This window comes from Porites lutea, chromosome 8, assembly GCF_958299795.1.
Source record: "Porites lutea chromosome 8, jaPorLute2.1, whole genome shotgun sequence".
In the NCBI taxonomy this organism is placed as follows: domain Eukaryota; kingdom Metazoa; phylum Cnidaria; class Anthozoa; order Scleractinia; family Poritidae; genus Porites; species Porites lutea.
Genome location: NC_133208.1, coordinates 7,209,317 through 7,231,123, shown reverse-complemented (window position 1 = coordinate 7,231,123; position 21,807 = coordinate 7,209,317). Strand labels below are relative to the sequence as shown.

Genomic DNA, 21,807 nt, shown 5'->3' with positions numbered 1-21,807 from the left:
AGTTCGTTTGAAGCAAGTGAAAGCCTTTTAAAAATGGCTTACTAGGAGCTGTTTATAGATAAGAAAAAAAAAAAGAATAAACCGAGACAAGTTCTTGAACGACTTGAAAATCTAGGACAAATCCTCGAACAGTAAAGCGGTACGAGGCAAGTATGTCGTTGTTTCTTTTCTGCTCATTATGTAAACTATATAGATTCCATATAACCCTGGGTCTGTTCACTAATATCATATATAGAAGACGTCAAAATTTGGTTAAAACATCAGTGACACACTCGCATGCGGCTCAGTGCAGCACAGTGCCGCATTTTTGTGTTTGCCACATTTTAAAGTCATCTGGAATTACTGAACAGGCGCACCGCGCACTGCAACATGGAATCTATTCGTTAAATAGTCATTACCCAGGTCAACTGAGCCGTGTAAGCCTGTTCCAGGCGTTCAGTTTCTGTGGACAGCACAAAAAGATGTGAAAAGAAATTAAAAACAGCGTGGGTTGAGCCGAGCAAAGGAAGGTTCCCTCCTCTCTCCACCTCTCCCTCCTTATTTTTTTTCCCAGCTGCTCTGACTTTGTGCCGCATTCCAAATTTTAAACGCCTGGAACAGGCTACAGCTGAATCGGTCGCTTCATCGATTTATAAACACCTATCCGAGGACTCTCAATCTTCAACACTGGTGCAACGCAGTATTGTTCCGTTACATAAATCGGGCCGAAATCACCGTTTTTATGTTTGAACTAGTAGTACGGTTTTTGTGCCGGCGTCAAATCTATCCCCCAGGCGCTACTTTGTGAACATAGCCTTAAGTTCCCTGTTAGCAACGCCAACAAATGCTTCAATCAATCATGCTATTTTCTATTGCATGTTGTCAAACTTTCTTGATTGGGTAACTCCTAAAATGCCTGACAAAACATTCATTTGTCGCCATAGTATATGGGTAATACTCTGGAGAAAAAGTTTCCTTACGGGTGGGGGAGGTGGGGGCTCAATAGACCACAGGACCTTTAGAAAAACACTGACGAGCAGTTTTGCATTTTTCTTTATTCCCAGAAATACAGTTTCTTTACGTGACCGTTTTCCAGGTGATCTTCTCTTCATTCACCATACCGCGGCATTTTAGTCATTAATTTGAAATTTTTTGTTGTCAGATTCTTGATGTCACCAGTCCCTCTATCGTTATGTTCATGGAACTTTCGGTCAAGCATTTTGACACACAACTGTAAGCCTGGCTCAAGCAGTGAGCTTGATTATTAGCTGGGTTTAATTAACACACAGTTATGGTACTGCAGTGCAAGTTGCACGTTGCAAGTTGTCCAGTTTTTGTTACCGAATATGGGGTTGTTTTCAAACCACACACACAAGACGCAAGACGGTAATCAAATTAACATTAGACAAAAAATTAAGGATGTGCATCCTTCGGCCCAAATAAACTGACATCATTCATGAATAATTGAGAAAATGTCAGACTAAAACTCTAAATAGAAAAAGGGAAGAACGAGATTTTACCACAAGCAAAGTGAAGCAAATGGAAAGGATGAAAGAGCCATGATTCTTGATAATTTTGGTTAGACTGCGAGCAGTCTCTTATTTTTATTGTCCAATTAGGAAAATATTTCAGGTAATAAATTTTATATTAACAAGATTTGGCTTCATTCAACTTTGGAGCTCATCTGAAATTTTTGGTTTAATTTTTTCGTAATTGGACAACATGGAGCCTACTATATATATAAGAGATACAAAGATTCCAAGGCATCTTTATATGTATGTTACTAAAGCATATTATAAGTTTTAAGCCTTATAACCTCAACATAAGATGGATCATTTTCCCTTAACTCGCCTTAACTCGCCTTGACTCGCACAAACTCGCAACTGATAGGCGAGCTCAATTTTTCCTTATCTCGCCTTAACTCGCCTAAACTCGCATTAGCTCGCACAATCTCGCGGCGAGTTAAGGTCCCAGAGTAGGCCTTTCTTGTGAGACACAGTACATCGAGAACACGCGTTGGAGGGGGTCGAGGGAGCAGCGAGAAACAAGGGCGGAAGCCCATGTTAAGCAAAGAAAAAATAATTAATTCGCATAATTTTACTTTTTCTCTCTCCGCGCGTGGCTCCGAGGAATTAAGGACGACCGCTTGCGGTCTAGAATTTTTTGTAACCCTAAACTGACTTTTTTCAGATAAAGATTTCTCTACCGTTTCAATATGGCCAAACTTACTTTATTTACTCTTTTGTCTTGCCTTACGTTTTGACCTAAGAAATAACTCAACTGCTACTCATATGGCGTTTCCTCAATAAACAACTTCACACATCAACATATACGAAATACAAACGGCGGTAACTTACCTCCAGTTTGGTGCTGTTAACAGCTGGACAATATTTTCTGCAGTTGCACGATAGAACAGGTGTTGAAATGGTTGTCTGCATAAACACACAGTTAAAAATATAACCCTTAGGCCCGGGGAGAGGAGTACTTTAGGAATTTTTGGGTGGGGAGGTGCCGCTGGGACCCTTGAACCCTTAGCCTACCCTATACTGGACTAAACTCTTCAAATCCCCCGCCCCTTATCCTAGATATGATGCCGATTTGATTTTTTTTTTACATTTTTTTGTGGCAATTCCCGGTTTCCCTATTCTAGGCTAAAATCTTCCACCAATTGATCAGTTTCCTGGAAAATGACACCCTATTCTAGACCCAAACGCTCTGTTATATACTCTATCCCAGAGAAAACTGCTTGAAAACCATTACCCTTCACAGCGGCACGTACCTATAGCCCATATATGGCAATTCTCCCCCCCCTCCCCCCCCCCTCACCTCTGTTCTATTCACACATCTTTAAAACCTTCCAATAGAGAAACTACAGGTTCAGTCAAAACCTTTGCAAAATTTGGAAATGCCAAAAGATAAATGTTTATGGATTCAGACCCGTAATCGAAGTGAAGAAAGCTACCCGCAATATAAAATGGCATTAACACAACCAACTCGCAACCATTAGACACCTTTTTCGGGCCTGGTAAATAGGGCCGTTCTGATCATTTTGGGTGTTCATTTTCGCTGTTTAGTGCTATTTGCTTGAAAAAGAATAAGACTATTAAGGCAATTTGCAGTGGGATAAAATTTTTAAAAAAACTGACAATTTCAGTGCAAACGATTCCAAAGTTGTATTGTGGGTGGCGACTTGTGAAAGCTAATATGCGGCAACCATTGCACGGAACAGTATCTTACATTGAAGCCTGACATAGTATCACGGTACGTATTTTTGTTTCTTCATTGAAGTGGGAAGCAACTTGCACCATGTTGTATTGTCGACGTTTGTTTATCATAACAAATAGCCGCGCAGAAAACTGCAAAGACGTGACGAATCGATCCATGGCTACAAAAGGGCAGCGAAAGGAAATTAGCGACCACTATAAGTTAACTCAACTTGGTGGAATTCTGATCCACTCAAAGTCTTCTAACATAATCATGCGAGTCGAGGGATTTAAATAATGTATATGGCCGCAAACTAGCTGCCTCCATGACGGCGAGGAGGAGAACATTCAAAAAACAATTTGTGGTTATGTGTAGCTATGTGTAGCTATGGGTGGCTGTGTGGGGCTCAGTGTGTAGCTATGGGTGGCTATGTGTTGTTACCGTATTTATTCGAATAACCGCCCTGGGCGCTTATTAAATTTTTGGACCTTGAGGGTGGGCACTTATTCGAGGTGGGCGCTTACTCGAGGCTGGGCGCTTATTAAATTTTCACCATTTTCAGCAAGTGAAGTATGTTTACTTTGCAACAAAACAATAAATGCTAATAACAAAACGCGAAGAAGTAACAACGCAAGATTTCTGTAAAATACTTTGAAGAAAACTCCGTCCTCGAGGAAGTCTCTTATTAGAATTTATTCACTCAAGTGGGTGGGGCTGGGGTGAGCGCTTATTTGAGTTTGATTGGGAGGAGGAGGGGGTGGGCGCTTATTCGAGGCTCGACGCTTATTAACTTTTTCTGCCTTTAGTATGGTCGCTTATTCGAGGTGGGCGCTAATTCGAGGTTGGGCGCTTATTCGAATAAATACGGTATATGTGGCTAACTGTCGATAACATTGGCCATGTGTAGCCACATGTGAACCGGTCAGCGGTACCTCTCATTACGGCTCTGTCGCTAGAGCCTGCTAGGAGCCATTCCATTCCATACACCGTATTCACAAATGGCGGACACGCGGGAAAAAACTGGTGCCTAGTCATGAAAGCGAGGCGTTGGAGGATAAACAAAACTTGCAAACGAAGACTTTCAGTGAACTTGCAGAGTGTTTAGGACGGGTTCCACATAAAATAACTTTGTATGGACGTCTTTTTAAATACAAGGACGTGGGACGTCTTCTGCTTTTAATGTTTAGTACTAATTTGCTGTTTGCAATCAAAAGGGACGCGTATATCTTCAAGGAAACAGGATGATTTTGTAGGTTTCCGAAGCCGCCTCAGAAGCCTCGACAAGTGGGCGATGGCTGGAGAAAAGCCGCAAACTTCACACTGAAACCGAATACGAAAGCCAGCTCACTTTCAATTCTGTAAAACAGAAATAAAAACAGATATTGGTGGCAAGAAAAAAGAAATAAGCGACGGATATATGGCCTACTTGTCAACGGAATAGACCTCCGCCATTACACAAAAAAGTTCAAGTCGAGAGCGGGTGAAAGATTCATTCACGAGACTCATTCATTCATGTCAGTGTCATTTTATACATATCTTTGTATGTCTGTATTTACAACTTCCTTTGGATGATAATAATTCCGTCGCTTTGGAGAGAATTGTTAGAGGTACGTTGGCAGCGCTTAGCGAAAATCTTTTGATTTCTTTGTCATTGCGAAATAAAATAATTTTATCAAAACCTGAAGCTGTAGCGTGTGAATCTTATGGCTTGCTATTTGCCTGGTCTTTTTAAGGGCATTATCTCGAAGAGCTCTTGGTAAAAAAGTGGTATAAAGCTCACATTTTACTAGGTTAAACTTTTAAGGCAATGTTTGTGTCAGGACTGAACACGGCAAGCTTCTGTTTCGAATCATTAAATTCGAGTCTGGATCCGTTTAAGAAGACCATCATTTCATTTATTTATGTACTCTTCACTTTTAAAATATCATGGAACATGAAGTTAAAACTCTCAACAGCCAAAGACAAGAAATACGAAAATTACTCGCTGAAATGATATGTGGCCGGCTTACCGAGTCTGCCGAGTAAAAAGTTGAAATTTTGAGCGTGCTCCACTCGATCGCTCCTGCATTTATACTATTTGAAAAAATAGTTCTAATTGATGTCCTTCATCGATAAAGACCAGAGAATAACGTCCTGGCCAAAAAAACACAAACATAACTTCATCGAAACCTCAGTCACCCCTTCTTTCCTGTCTTCCTTTTTTCCATCTCGACTTAACCTGTTTTGTTCAATGGCAGACGTCTCTTGCGTTAACGAGTAGGCCATATATCCATCGCTTATTTCTTTCTTTCTTGCCACCAAGATTTGAATTGTTTATATTTTTCTATTTCACCGAATTGCAGTGAGCTGGCTTTCGTACTCGGTCTCAATGTGAAGTTTGGGCCAACATGTTTGCCGCTTTTCTCCAGTCATCGCCCACTTGTCGAGCTTCTGATGCTTCGGAAACCTACAAAATCATCCTGTTTCCTTGAAGATATACGCGTCCCTTTTGATTGCAAACAGCAAGTCAATACTAAACATTAAAAGCAGAAGACATCTCACGTAATTGTTTTTAAAAAGAAGTCCGTACAAAGTTATTTTAGGTGGAATCCGTGCTAAACACTCTGCAAGTTCACTGAAAGTCTTCATTTGCAATTTTTGTTTATCCTCCAACGCCTCGCTTTCATGACTAGGCACCAGTTTTTTCCCGCGTGTCCGCCATTTGTGAATACGGTGTATGGCTAGTGCGATCTCCAGCAGATCATTATTAAAAGCTCGCAAAATAAGATATATGGCAAGCCGTAATGAGTATTCTAAGAAGAGATTGGGCGAAATATCAACAGCTGCCTATAACACATCCTTGGAAAACACAAAATACAGGAACAGGTATTGTAATTATTTTATTGATTTGAAGACAAATTCACCTCACTCAAATGTCTGCTGAAATGTGTGCAAAATCAATAATTGCCGTGAAATAAGCTTCAATTCTTTTACCGATCGCGTTGTAGGGGTTTAGAATTATAATTGTTTCGAAACAAAAAATAAGCTTCGGATTTGCCTGTATTAAGCTTGCAATGTTCCCTAAATTGTCAGGGTATGAGGATGTTTGGAGACACACTTGGGACAGTTTGTGTATTGTTAGATTTCGATACAGTCTCCTCAATATTTAGCCAAATGTAAAAATCCTAATGCAAACAGATTTTCCTTAATGGAATTTATATGCATGTGATCAAATTTTAAATACATTTACATCATATTTTATTTTACATAACCATCCATTTATTTAATTTTTTGTATTGTTTTTGTATTTCATTGTACATATTCAGTGATAAGCATTATTTTTGAAGGTGTAGACAAAACGTGGACCCCCCCACCCACTATCCTTTTGGATGCGAGCCAAGTCACGAGCAGTCATCACATTAACAGCACACAAAGTTTCGCGGATACTGGCCATATAGAAGTTTGCTAGCCTTAGTACAACCATAGAAAATTAATTAATTAATGGGTTTCTGGGTCACCCTTCGAGCTTCATAGTAGAAAGTGCTAGACAGTTATAATACGGGACTTTTTTATTTGTTTGCTTGCTTTTTTAATTTACTTTTTTATTATTTCTTTTGTTTTTTTTAAATGAGGGGTCCAGGAAGGGGGTGGGAGGTGGGGGATTAAGTTTCAGCTTTGGTCTACACCCTAAATGTATTTGTAGATAGGAATTTTTCTTTTGCGTCCCCAATTAGCTTCTTAGGTAACTGTTCTGACAATTTAATAAAGTACATGTATTAAGTCATACATGCCAACTCTCCCGGATTATCTAGGAGTCTCCAGGATACATCACTGATCTCCTGCTCTCCTGTGCGCGTCACCACATCTCCTAGATAAAAATAATCATCTTTTAAGCTTTCTGTGCCTTAGTTTGAGATTTAGCCCATTTTCCCTCAAAACTTGAATTTTTCTTATTTGCAGGACCATTTCTGGGGCGTTTTTGCATATATTTAGTCACTCACAAAGATTATCTCTAGCAACAAAATGATGATTGCGAATTTTGACAGTATGTACTTCATGTAAGACTTCATATATGATTTCCTAAGTCATTCCCATTGGGGGCTGGGTCAATTTGTCGGGAGGGGGGGGGGGGGATATAAAAAAGGGAGTCTCCAGATTTTAGATCTCCAGGGGTTGGCATCCCTGCTAAGTACAGTAAAATGCCGCCAAGAAGAACCTAGGATTTAGGAACCTGCTGGCAGAAATTTGTCATTTTAATACTCCAAAATATAAGAACCCGTTTAGCCAAGAAAAATCAACAAGTTCTTATATGTGGGGTTAGACTCCCCGGGGGGGGGGGGGGGGGGGGGGTACTGCCATATAGGCTAAATAGGTATGTGCTGCTGTGAAGGGTATGGTTTTCAGGCAGTTTACTCTAGGATAGGGTATATAAATCAGAGCGTTTGGCTCTAGAATAGGGTATCATTTTGCAGGAAACTGATCAGTTGGTTGAAGATTTTATCTAGACAAGGGAAACAGCTACTCTAGGATAGGGGGATTTGGGGAGTTTACTCTACTATAGGGTAGCAAAATTCAGCTGAACTAGCTCTGGTATAGGTTAAGGGTTCCAGGGTCCCAGCAATTCCTAAAGTACCCCCCCACCCCCCCCCCTCCCCCCCGGGGTTAGACTACATTATCATAAACATTTTGACCAAAAGTCTGGTTTTAATTTATAAGGGAAATTTAATATATTACAGTACTGAAAATATAATGGAAAATGCAACAACAACCTAGTTTTGTTAGATTTTAGTTGGTAAATAAATGCCTATAGATTATGAAGGACAAATACCATATATAGCAATATTTCTTGTAATCAACAACAGTATCCTTCTTCATAAAAATTTAAAGAACCTAATTAAGAACCTATTTAGCCTAAACTTCCAATAAGTAAACTACAAACTACAAGAATCTATTTTGCCAAACTTCAAAAAATATAGCTTCTTATTTGTGGCATTTCACTGTATGTATGTATGTATTTTGTATGTATGTAAAATACACTCACCTTTAATTTTGTCTGATGTCATGGACTATTTAAACTGTTACAACTCAGTTCATGATTGAAAGGGCTGAAAGAATGGCACATTCAGGAAGCGGTCTCAGGCTGTTTAGTCCAAGTTGACTTTCAATTGTTCTCAGGGCATTTTTTACTTGTCAGATCTGGCCGGCTGGACCATTGCCGCACCAGTCAGTGGAAAATTAAAATGAAATACGCTTTGTTCAGGAGTTTTTTGTTGTTGTCGTTGTTTTTTTTTTTGGAAAAACTATCTCCTCCGTGCACACTAGTTAGGATTTGTGGATCTGGTTGGATAGTTTGGATTAAATGTGAAATTCTCATTATTAATGTCGGGAATCATCTGGATGGTCAGTTGTGACAATTGTAAAGCGCTTTAAGTCAGGTGTGAAAAGATTCAAATATTCCTTCCCCAATCAAAAGACTTGATCACCACAAGGCAAACGATATCAATTTATTGAATCCTTACTGTATGCCCTGTTTTATGAAAACAGATGATTATAAAAGCGGTTCAGAGAGAACATATTGCACATTATCTCTGTGAAATTCACCTGGACTTTTTTCAAGACACCTAATACAATATGCATTTGTTGTTTATGTCATCCAGGATTACACTATAAATGGTATTAAGTTAAAGGTGTGGCTATGCAGGACTAAGCGGAGTGCAATTCAGTGAGTACATATAAATATCATGTGAGTGAGTTAAGGACTACTGATTAGAGATTATGAGCCTGATTACCCCTGAATTGTGCTCTCCCAATTTTAAGCTAGCAAGGCAACTGGGAGCTGGTTATGTAGTTAATTTTCAATTGTTGAATGAGGCTGAGTATCATCTCCCTCCTCGACCTCTATAATTCATCAGATAATAATTGAAAGCTGAATTCAACAGTTATTTTATTATTCATTCAATTTAATTCCTAGAAGTTTAAAAACAAACTAAAACATGCTTACCTCCCATTGATGTTAAGTTCATTTTTGATATTGTACGTTAACCGGCAAGTTTAGGAGTTAAAGGATTGTTCAGCTATGCAAACAAATAGCAGATGTTGTCCTTCAAGTTGTCTTCTTGCTGTTCTTGCTATGTTTTTAGCCAATAACTGTTCACCTGTTTCTTGCTGGTGGAACGATGTTCCTCCATTTTTGTTCTCACTACAAAAACAAGTTTACTGAACCTCGTCCCCAGGTCTTCTTGGTTAACAGTTCAATAATCTGCAACTTTGCTGCACTCTTGATGTCATCAGTTCAATAATGGCAAAATTCTTCCAAATTTAGAAGGACTCTAAGTAAATTTCAGTATACTGCACATGTAATACAGAGTTTTTGAGTCTGTCTTCAAATTAACTGTCTGCAGATTTTAACATAAAGGCAGAAGCATTTTCAATTTAGGACTCATTGTTTTTTGAAGTGGGACTCATTGGTACTGGACTGGGACTCATGATTTTTCACAAGATGAGTCCCAGGACTCACCATACCTATTTGTAGCAAAATCACTACAAACAATTTGAGAGCAATTTTCTACAAAGGACTTTCCGATTATAGTACCATATTTTCTTAGTGAGATTCTCATAAGAGAAAGATTAAAGGAGCTATGCTACACTATTTGCTAACTAAATTGTTAAAAGCTAAAACATGTTTTTGCATCAATTAAATTCCAAAAATAATGGTCCAGTTTTGTTATGCAAGACTATATTAATTAGTTTATCTATATATAGCTATGAATGGCAAGGATGGACGTGTATTAAAACTTGAAAAAGCTAGGCCAACTTTTTCAAGTTTTAATGCTATATGCCTGCAAAAATTACTATAAAAGTTATTATGGTTAATAGTGCTCCCTGATGAAAATTTTGTTTGGATATCTTCTTAAAAGCTCTAAAGAAGCATTTGTTGTATGGGTAAAGGAACTAAGTTCTGACATAGCACAAAATAATTAACCTATACCGCAATATCCTGATGAGAAAAATGCATTTTCTGGTGCTTGAACCAGAAAACAAGCTCGATCTCACTGAGATAAATTATTGAGAATGCTAGTTTTGGGGTTGAACTGGGGTCTAACTATTATGGGGTTGAGACTTTGAGTTGGCATTGTAATTAATGCAGAACCAATTAAAGCTGAGCTTTTCAGTTTTTCACATTTATTTGTCATTTATCACTGTTTGAGGCATTTGAGGTAGGATGGAATTCTCCTCTCTTAACATTAGGGCCATTTATACGAGGAAAAATAAGACACGTCTTACATAAGACGTGTCTTAAATAAGACGCGAACTGTACCATTTATATGAGCATGTCTTATCTAAGACAAGAACAGCTTGTATAAATGGTTCGTGTCTTATTTCTGTTCTTGACTCGTTTTCTTGTGAATGTTGCCCATAGGAATGGCAATCCAACGTGGCGCGCCAAAAATTAACGCATGCGTACTATGCGTTTGCGTCTTATGTACGACGCGAAGGTCATTTATACGAAGTTTTTCTCGTCTTAGCTAAGACGGGTCTTATCTAAGAACAGGTGTTAAGGGTTGTTCTAAAATAAGACGCGTCTTAGCTAAGCCACGTCTTATTTTAAACGAAATGTGCCGTTTATACGGAAAGTTCGTGTCTTATGTAAGACGCGTCTTATTTTTCCTTGTATAAATGGCCCTATTGATTGCAACCCTGGTCCATGTAAACTTGGACTACAGGTCATCATTAGGTTTTAGCACTTGTCTCAATGGTAGCCAACTAAGTTGCCAATGTACTGAGTGTAACCTAGGGAAGAGTATCAATTCTACCCTGGGACTGGGGGTTGGAAGTGCGAGGGGGGGTGGAGACTGGTTGGGGGAGGCGGGAAAAATAGGGGAACTTTCCTCACATCACTGCAGCTTGCATTCAAGGGGCTTGACAGGAATCCTTCCCCTTACACATTTACTTCTGTGAACTCTGATGCCATCTCCTCTTAGTACATTTGCATCCTAGATGTATGCAAGTTACAGCTAGAGTCTGTTAAAACTTGATGATCTTTTTGAATAATAGGAGATTGTATAGTCTAATATGAATTAACATGAACTTGTACAGGGTGCAAAGAAAGTAAGTTTTACATCTTGCCATTAGTTTGGGCTTATAGCATGCACTATCCCACTCAGCAAAAGTCATTTCAACTAGCCCCAAATACTTTTTGGTGAGCTGCACATGCAGTTTCACAGTTCTTAGACTGTAATTTGAATTCCTCAACAAAAACTGCACTTGTACATCGGTCAAGTTAAGAATGAAATTCAGTAGCCCAATAGCAAAATCCACTAGCCCCAGGCTATTGGACACTACTTTCTTTTTGCATGCTGCTTGCACTGTGGCATGTTCATGGAGAGCATAATGTTATAGCAGCTACTGTCTGAATGGTAATAATTTCTGTTATTCACTACACTCTCATGTCAAATCCACATGTCAAATCTTATGCTAATCCACCTCTCCCCCAATTTTTTTGTCTCTCCATTCTGGTAGAATGTGGCTAGACCAGACTGTGCATGAGCAACTTCAAAAAAAGGAAAATAGGTGATTATCTTATGTGTTTATGTACAGTGTAAAAATACAGAAGAAGTGTCAAATTGACTGGGTTGATTAAGTTGTATGCCACCAAAGCCTTATAAAACTGTTCATTTCACTACTCCATTTTAGACAAGAGATCCCCCAACCCCTTACTCTGTTCAGAGGCACATACCCATGCAGTTAGGCATAATTTGCATCCCCCTCTCACACACATGTACACTGCACTCTCCCAAAGTTTACACCCTGTTCAAGGTAACACGCTGTTTGAGAGGCCAAATAGCAAAATTATGTCTGTTTAAGACTCTAAACGCCCAAAACCATACCCTGTTCAGTGGTGATACCCATTATTAGGCCAAATAAGGGAGTACTTCCCCTTGGGCTGCAATTAGACAGACGAGTGTAACTCTTCATTGCTTTTTTTCCCTTAGGTGTCCTGGAATGCATACTTGTCATGGATGGCTAACTAGCCATAACCTGATGCTGCAGCCTTAACTGTTTTGACAGGACCCTTTGGAGATGGTGCAGTGATGTGACCCACAGCACCTTCTGTACCTGATGGTTAGTTGATTCAGTAGAGCTGGTCAACCAGAAGTTTACCTTTTAACTATAATGTTAATATTTCCAATGCAATTACACTGTAAATACTAATATTGTTGTGATAACAATTTACTATATAAAATTATTTACAATTCAATGACACAAGTTATACAAAAGTGGTGTTTGAAATATTGGAATCACATTCTCATCAGACATTGATTGAGGTTGAGGATAGAAATTCACATCTACAGACAATCCTTCAACTAATTCAGTTCTATTAAAAAAAAAAATCGTATTGTAGATATCATTTACTACTTTGGTCCTAATTTGAAGTCACAAGAGACAAAAAATATAGTCTGTCACAATGCCAAAATATGAACAAGGTCAAATTTCAGCTTCTGATTATTTATTATTGCATGCTGCTGTTACCATTGCTTATTTATTTTCTTCAGGCATATAATATTTTTCATGGGCTGGGTGGGAATGATGCTATTATGTATAAAGACTGGAGCAGCAAGCCTTTGGTAATTTAGTCTGAATTGTATGAGCCGTAAATTCTTAGAAACTAAACGTAAACTAAAGCAAATCAATTTTTAAATAATACGTGGTTTAAATTTTACAAACTTGTTTTATCAGTTGATTATCACACACTGGACATTTTATTTTGAGAACTCTACAGGCAAGGAATAATAAATTATTAGAAGGCTGTTTTGAAAACATTGTTGGAATGTCATTGTGTCGGAAGGAACAAACCAATCAGGTGCAGTGTGGGAAAAATAAAATACAATCAACAATGGTGATTAGTTTGTGGTTTTGGGACTAGTTCAGGGGAATTGTAGTCATTGGTTCCAACACATGCTGCTGAAAATTTTTAGGTGCGGTTCATGGCCAGGTGTTCTAAATTTAACAGTAAAGATATTTTTGCTGTGAAACAAATCACTCGGTGACAATAATATTAGGGGTCTTACTAGTTGGGGGGAGAGGGCTGTAACCCCTTTAAACACCAATAGCAACAAACAAATTTTCCAGATTGACCTCCATACATTTTCTTTATAGAGAATAATTTGTTGAAAGATCAAAACATTTCCTTGATTGTGATCTTTTTGATAATTCTCATAACTTTTCCTTTTGACGATGTAGTGATGTTGTTAGGAGAAAATCGTTGTTGATCACTCAAAGGGCGGGGAGAGAGGGCTTATCAGAGAGGTTACACTAGGGGAGGAGGGGTGGGTTATAAATCAGGTGGGACCCCGAGTCCCACTTGATCTGTACTCCACCCAGGAGGGTCACCCCTCCTGATTCCCCTTAGTTCGATAGGGGATATGAGCCTCACCACCGGAGACTGTTGTCAGGACTTCTGTCCAGGGTGGCTACCCCTGGTACCACTCGATCTTGTCTCCCCCAAGGGAGGACTTCTCTCCTGGTCCCCTTACCCCTAGATTTCTAGTGCGACCGGAAAACCGTGAACAATTGAAATATTTTAGGAATGTTTATCGTGTTATGACCAATCACAGCAAAGATCAGCACACACGAACTAAGCCACAAAACCAGAAACTGATCAGCGTTCTTAGTTTTCTCAAGCATGATTGGCTTTTTTCTTGCAACACAATAGCATTCCAGAAATATTACTGTTGTTCACGGTTTTCCCGGTTTGACTGTAAACGCTTCCCTGCCACCAGAATTTTGCCGATGTCTTTCTTGTGTGTTTTCTGTTCGATTCGCTATCTGGCGAAGAACCTTTATGCAAAACCACTGCCGATTGGAAGAGTTTATTAATATAACGGCTTAGTTAATTCCAAGCGTGCCCATTGCCCTCCGCCGGGCATTTGTTGGGTATTTGTCATTTTGTTTTGGAAAAGCGGCAGATGCCCCGCAGTGAGGCCGGGCGTTCATACAAATACCGCACGGTGAGCTTAAAAAAATGGAGTGCAAACGCTTCACCCCGGGACAACACCAAAATTACATTCTCCAGTAAATAAGCTGCAGAATACCACATTTGTGGGAAATCTGTAATTATCTGATCAAGCTCGCACGTGAAGCACCCTACGCAAATTGCCCCTAGCCGCCAGTTAGAATTATTGCAAAAAAGATCACATTGATCTGATTAATCTCAATGAAAGAACTATAAATTAAAATGTTAATAAAACCATGTTTTCGAAGATGTTTAATACAGTGAATGATTAACAAACAACCGACGCGCTTTACATGAGCATTTCCTCATCATGATGGAACCCTTGAATTGTCGCATTAATCCGAGACCGTAAAATACAGGAACTGAGTTTCAACCGTCTTTCGTCGCTCCGCATGGCGAGCGAAAAGTCCCAATTCGAACGGGTTGTTATTACAAATCGCAATTACCGGAAGACCATTGGCGAGAGTAGTACAATCACAATGTAAAACAGAGTGTTTGAGGATTTTTTACGCCGACTTCTGTCTTGTCTTCAGTATTTTCCTCGATGAGTTGTCGTGCACTTCGGAGGTCGCCGTTCGTTCATGGGCTTTTGCTTGCGATGCTATTCCCACCAAGTAGAAAGAAATGGAGCAACCATATACACACAGTCTGATATAAGGTAACTTGACTTGGTGGAATTCTGATCCCAAAGTTTCTTAACACCATGCGAGAAGACTGGGAGGGATTCAAATGGGAAAAAAATACACGGCCGCAAACTAGCTGCCCCTAAGACGACGAAGAGGAGAACAAAACACGTAAGAAAAAACGCAAAAAGTCAAATGTTTGTATTTCACTGGCCGATATTTAGCTAGACAACGCCTTGGGCCGATACAAGGGGTACAGCCACAAATTCTATGGTTGATTGTCAGACATTACGCCATTTCGTTTAGAGGTCCAAACTGCAGTTTTTAGTATCACGTAGGAATTAGTTTCAGGACGGAAAGCCAATGTGATTACCCATGCAGGTTAAACTTAAAGAAACTGAAAGTATTTATAATAAGAGAACAGAAGAGAGGAAGAAAAAAATATATAAAGCAATCTTTGAAAACTCAATATTACAATTTAATTTTCTATAGCTCTTATCGTGCTTTCTGTTTTAGAATGGTGTCTTTTAGGGATCAATAAAGTTTAGTACACACCCAGGTGGATCTCATTTAGGGGTTTAATTCCAATTTCCTGACGGGTGTCTCCGCCCCCTAGTCATATAGAAGGTACCCCTCGGGTAAAACTGACCCCTCGGTATCACTTCTCTTGCCTTCCATCAATATACTTTGTCCTGCCAGCACAGTTGTGGCATTTAAGCCCCTTCCTGGGCAACGTTGGAAAGAGCCAGAGGGCTCGGCAAACAAATTCCACGTTAAAGTTAAAGATACTAAATAAACAACAATATAAACGAAGATAAAAATAGGCTAAGGAACTCAGACTGAATGTTTTAGAATAATTGTTATGATACAAATTGTACAGTTATCGTAGTGCTTCAAGAGAAACTGAAAAGTTAGCCTGAGTAGCATTCCACTTATGAGAAAACTCACCCCAGCTATCGCACATTAACTCGAGCGGAAAAGTTTGTTACGCAGGCTACTGATCATGAAAGGTTAATTTTAGTTGGCAAGGAAGCAAGGATAGCAACTTAAATAATGACCAAAACAACATGCAGTTAAATATATATATAACAAAGTTTATTGATTTTGCAGGTTGTATTACATAAATGACAAAAATTGTTCTGTAACCTACTCCTATCACTTTGTCAAAAAATGTCTTGTGGTATACTAAAAGAAAAAGAAAAAAGAAAAGAAAGAAAGAAGGAAGCGGCTCATATTATTAAAAAATATATATTCAAGAGCAAAACTAGTGAAATTAAAAGTTCCTGTTATCATTCAGGACCCTGACAGCTCTCGCATAGGGGCAATTGTTTGAAATTATACTGTACGTGAAGAAAATAAAGTTCAGATGGTCGCATTCACATAGAGCCTGGTTTTAGTGTTGAATACCAATATTCAGGGTTTCGCGGTGGGTTTATTAGTAGGCTAGTGTTGGAAGCTTGTAGGGTAGTTCCGAGTACGATTTTTGGGCGATACAGTCGCACATGCATTTGTATTCACGGCAGCAGTCAAAAGTCTGTTTGCAAACATACTTCTTGGATGGCGGTGAAGGATGGAGGTGACATCGCAACACAACACCGGGAAACTTTCATAGCTTAGGTAGTTGTCTTCTTCCTGGAATTAAAAAGAGAAAAACAAAACAACAACAACAACATAAAAAGCAACGTAAATTGTACACCAGAAAATGTGATTTCAATCTATTAAAAAAAATAATACTAATAAAGCAAAGCAAAGCAAAGTGACATCCGTGGGGAGGGGGGGGGGGGAGGGGTATGGATATTTTTTGGGACTACTCAATGGAGCCCATGGAGCTCCGCTAAGACCTCATCGACCCATGCGTGTTCGTATTATTTATTACAATTAACATTTAGTCACCTTCTCTTGGTAAATGTGCCACTGGTTCCATTGTCTTTAGCATCTGCACAAGTTATAAAAGAAAGAAAGAAACATGACAGCTAAATTGTTCTTTCAGGGCTATTATATTGAACTGTTTTTGGAAATCTATTCCAGGCCTACAAATGATCATCAAAAACGACTTAAATATCCGCTCTAAACAGTTTAGCAGCCAGTGCCAGTCTCTCAAATAGTAGCGAGAACAAGGTCAAAGCCTATAGCCTCCGAGGGTTTATCGTATCAGTTTTAACGATCTCTGTATATCACTAACTTAGAGCCTGAAACAGGCTAAGCTGGTAGTTATTGGGCTGCCTGTGGCAAAGCCCAATATAGTTCTTAGTAGCGTGTATGTGGAGAAAAGACAAAATTGCGCGCGCATACAAAGAGGGCGTTGCGTGTCCCGTCCCTCCTGCAATGGGACTATTACTTGACTTTTAGGGGAAGGGGGATAGTCACTTCTTGGGATAAGTACAAACAGCTTTGAAACTATTTAATGAGCTACTTTATCACGCAGCTGACGGACAACCTGCCCCGATGTCTCCAATTAGGATTCTGAATGTTGACTAAAATATCTTATTTGCTCAAGAGTACATAATTTTTTAGACAATTGTATAAAATAATAACCTGTTTCAAATTTTAGGCTAAACAGGTTCTTTATAGAGGGGTCCTAACTGGCAAATTTTAGCCTAACAGTTTCTTAAAATCAAGTTTGTTAGTCGCGAGTTTTTGCCCCCTGAAGGGATTTCGCCCAGAGGGCGAAATCCCGAGGAGGTACTCAAGTAACTCGTGCGTTTATTAAGGAAAGTACTAACAGTTAAAATGTAGTCAGTATGCCATAAAAAACTCTCGATTTGCTTCAACAGGGGCCGCGAGGAATCGGTGGGTAATGATGATGTTTTCTATTACTCGCGTTCGCAAGTAACGGAGATGGTTAGGATGACGTAAAACAGAAAATCCCGAAGGGTCCGCTTGGGTAGATTTTGTGATATTTATTGTACAGTCCATTTGGATACTCTTTAGCGTTAAGTGTTATCAGTGTCATTCTGTAAAGCAACTGTTTTGAAAGTCATGGACCAAAAGACACTCGATAAAGTTATAAGGTCCGTACAACTGTGTATATACGAAAACTTGGAGAGTTTTCCAGAACGAGTTCACAAATCTTTGATTGGAAACAATATGTTGCCAGAGACTCTTTCTCTCTCTTTGGGGGAATAAGACTCAGTCCCAATTGCAAACAAGCAAGACGAGTGAGTCAACGGGTAGCTTATCACTAGCAGAATGATGGACGATTACAGAAATTTGCTGACAAACGAATTCTGTGCTGACTTATTCCCAGCTCACAGATTTCCTTTTATAAAGTTTAAAGTAACAAAGACTAGAACGCGTGAGCCAGAATTCATTAAAGCTTTGTATTTCTAAGGCTTGCTTTCCGCAAATAAAATGAACTGTATGTAAAAAGTGAAGGAGAAATAGCGGAAACTTCCAACTTCTAATTAAATAGTTTCTTATGGTTTAGAATAAACTATTCTCGAAACTACGAATGTTTTGATCAAAGCTGTGTAAATCGAAGTGAAACAGTGTATGGAACCTTACGTTTGCTGTTTTTATTTAATCTCATCTATTGTATGGAATATGTGTGAAAATCTTCAATACGAATTGGTATATTTCCAAGAGCTACACAACGAGCAAGAATACTATCGACCGGCGATACACAAAGCGGGGGCAGCTCTAGTGTCAACTATTACTAGTTACTGTATTGTAAAACTTGCAGTTGATTAGTTGGTCATCGGAAGGGGTTCCCGGATTCTAGCGCCACGCACTCACCCCGAAATATTTCTAAACAACCACACCCTTCCTCTGGGCTAAATCGTCCACCCCCACCCCTATTATAATACATAAAACCTCTGCGGCTCAAGTTCTTACTTTTCTCAGATGTGACCACTTGGTGCCACTGAGGCGTCTGCTCAACAGTTGCAACGTTCTGGGTTTGATTTACCAATGACTGCAGGATTCCATATCGTCTGAAAGCATAACCGGTTCAAATCAGAGCATGAGTCAGCGATGCCGACAAGAGTAGAAAAAAGAGAAAAGAAACACTCATTATTCTCGGACGATCTTTTTGCGAATTTCACTGACTTATTTGGAGGAAAGTTGTTTAAGTGGTCAACATTAATATTACTTAACATATTAGTTATAAAAAACAAACAAACAAACGTGAAAAAGCGGCCATTTTGGTTAACAGTAGTACTAGTAGTTGACAGTAGTAATAGTATAATACATTGCTAGCAGTATCTTTTTTTTTTACTAAGAAAGAGTTTAGAAAAACGTTTTTTATTTGTTTAGATTCTAGTTAGGCGAAGTTAAATAAATAAAAAACGTTGTTTTAAAAAAAAAAGATACTGCTAGCAATACTATACTATTACTACTGTCAACTACTAGTACTACTGTTAACCAAAATGGCCGCTTTTTCATGTGGTTGCAAATCAAGAATAACCCTGATCACTGAGTAGTTTAATAAACAAAACCTTAAGGGCAAGTTTTTCACCTTACTAAAGTGCGGGAGGCAGAGGATTCGTTCAATCTCCACTAAATAAAATCAGAACGATTCAGTCATGGTGACTGAATAAAAAGGCCAAAAAAATGAATAATGGCCACACAAAAAATGATGAAAATCTTGTTTAACTACCCACCCGCTCAAGTTCAAGTTCAAGTTCATTTATTCACACTTATTCAATTACAATACAACAACAATAAGGGAAAAAAAAAAGTAAAAAACAGAGCTAACTATACATTGAATTAAACATAACAAAGGAAAAGAGTGTGTAGCAGCCAAAGAGACAAAGCTTGCGAGTTGGCTACTACCACAGAGCGGTTACAAGTGGGTGGAGGTTATACAGTACTAATAAAAAAAAACTATTTAAATCAAATAATTAAATAAATAGAGCTAAGTAACAGATTAGAGTTGTTCAAGATGCCTGACTGTCAAGTAGAAAGGGTTTATGTTCTTTTTTAAAACTGTTCAAGGAGAGACAGTTAAACTCTTAAATTCTGTACTGTTAAACTCTCCACGCGTTTAGCTCTCCACCCGCCATCTTGGTCACACGTCACGCCCTATACTGTGAGCCAGTTTCATGTTGCTCGGAATTCTTAGAGTGGGAAGGATATGCAAGTGCGCGGGCGAGGAGAGAGAATTTCGACTAGAAGAGAGAATGCTTTCGCCGACCAGCGGTCTTAAGGGGATGTTAATAGGATACCCAAATTACTTTCTTTCCGGAATGAGTTTCCTTCCGGAATGAAGGACGAATTATATTAACGTGATTAAATAGACCGGCTTAACTTAAGGCGTTCCCCCTCATGTGGTTTTCGCGCCAGATCAGGTACTCATGCGCTATTCACCCCGGACTACACGATGTTTGATTTTCAATCCAGAACAAAGTTCGTTTTCAGTTTACATGATACTGGAATGAAATTGGCATAAGAACGAGCATTTGATTCCGATTGAAAACCTGAATGAACTCATTCCGGAGGGAATGAACGGAAATGAAATGTCGTTTTGGTATCATGTAAAAAAAATATAGAGAGAAATATATAAAGAATGGAGTAAACTCAAAATTGAAAGTCATCCCGGTTTTGTATTAATAGCCCCTAAACGTTGTCCGTTGTCCGTTGTCTCATTTCACCAAAGGCCATCTTCCAGCCATCTGTGTTTAGAAAACTTGTTCTTCTAACTCCACCTCTCGCACCAGCTTCATTAGCTGCACCACTGCGCGCCATTACTGGCCATGGAGCCTGGGGATTAGAAGGTGGTTTTTCTCCGGCTTCCAGTAGGTCGTCCCAAGTTTCTATTTTGTCAGAAGTATTCCGTACCCTGCAATAAAAACATTACAGCTGAATTATATTACCCGGTCAATCAGTCACGTTATATATCAGTCGATTTCAGTCAGCACTATTAAACTCAAGACCTTTTTGAAACCTTTTATAATCTTCGAAAATTTAAGGTGGCTCTGTGATCTCGAGACATCATTGTTTTATTAATGTTTGCTTAAAAAGGTACAGTTGACTACAACAACAACAACAACAACAACAAATTTTATTGAAAATCGGAAAATAACTAATTACATTACTTTCCCACCCGCAAATAGCTTATGAACTAATCGAGGCGGGGGGAGCTGAACACAATTTACAAAACAAGATTTATATATAGATGGACTAAATAACAGTGAAGACACTACAATACAGTAAATAGAATTTAAACTAACATAAAACAAGGCATGTACATAACGATTACGAAGAGAGGCTAACCTAAAGTATTAAATAACTTAATAAGACGGGAGACTTCGACATAATCATCTTCTGACCGCAAAAAATTTAGTAATAATTCCTTTATTTTTTTACGAAAGGACGAACGTTTAAGTATTTTAATCGAATACGGAATAGAGTTCCAAATTTGGGCACCGATTCTCGTGAAAAAGGCATACATTTTATCGGTTCTAGAGAACTTAACATAAAACGAGTCGCTAGAGACAGATCTTGTTCTGTAGTTATGAATCTGACTTGTTTTAACGAACTGATTGAGAATACTAACTGGTGCTATCTGTCTGTTGATATCATACAATAAATAGCTACAATCTCTGAAAAATATGCTAGACAGGGGAAGGCAATTTGATTTGAGAAAGAAGGGTACGGCGTGTTCCTTAGACTTACTGAAGTAAATGAGACGTAAGGCCCGTTTTTGTAGAGTTACGATCTTTCTTTGAAATGTCAAGGCACAATTTCCCCAACCACAAATACCATAAGTCAAGTAAGGGACAATTAATGAGTTGTAAACTGAAAGTAAAACACGACGCGGGACATAATGTCGAATTTTAGCTATAATTCCTATCGACTTGCTGATTTTGTGACAGATAGATTCGATATGGTATTTCCATGAAAGATTTGAATCAATCATTAAGCCAAGATATTTTACATAATCTTTCATTTCAAGGTTTGCGTAGGTGTTAGTCACGGAGTCAAAAATTCTAATCCTAGGTATGAAGGGCATATTCTTTTGCCGGGGACGAAAGATTACAAAATTTGATTTTTTTATGTTCAAGGACA

The 21,807-nt window shown here is 38.8% G+C and overlaps 1 long non-coding RNA gene across 1 annotated transcript; it reads right to left on the bottom strand.

Annotated features, from left to right (window-relative positions):
• Window positions 1–16,029: 16,029 nt before the first annotated feature.
• Window positions 16,030–18,974, bottom strand: LOC140946934 (uncharacterized). Its single transcript, XR_012166885.1, has 3 exons — window positions 18,634–18,974; window positions 16,693–16,735; window positions 16,030–16,431 (listed from the first exon to the last, which is right to left on the bottom strand). It is a non-coding gene; the product is annotated as an uncharacterized lncRNA (long non-coding RNA).
• Window positions 18,975–21,807: the final 2,833 nt, after the last annotated feature.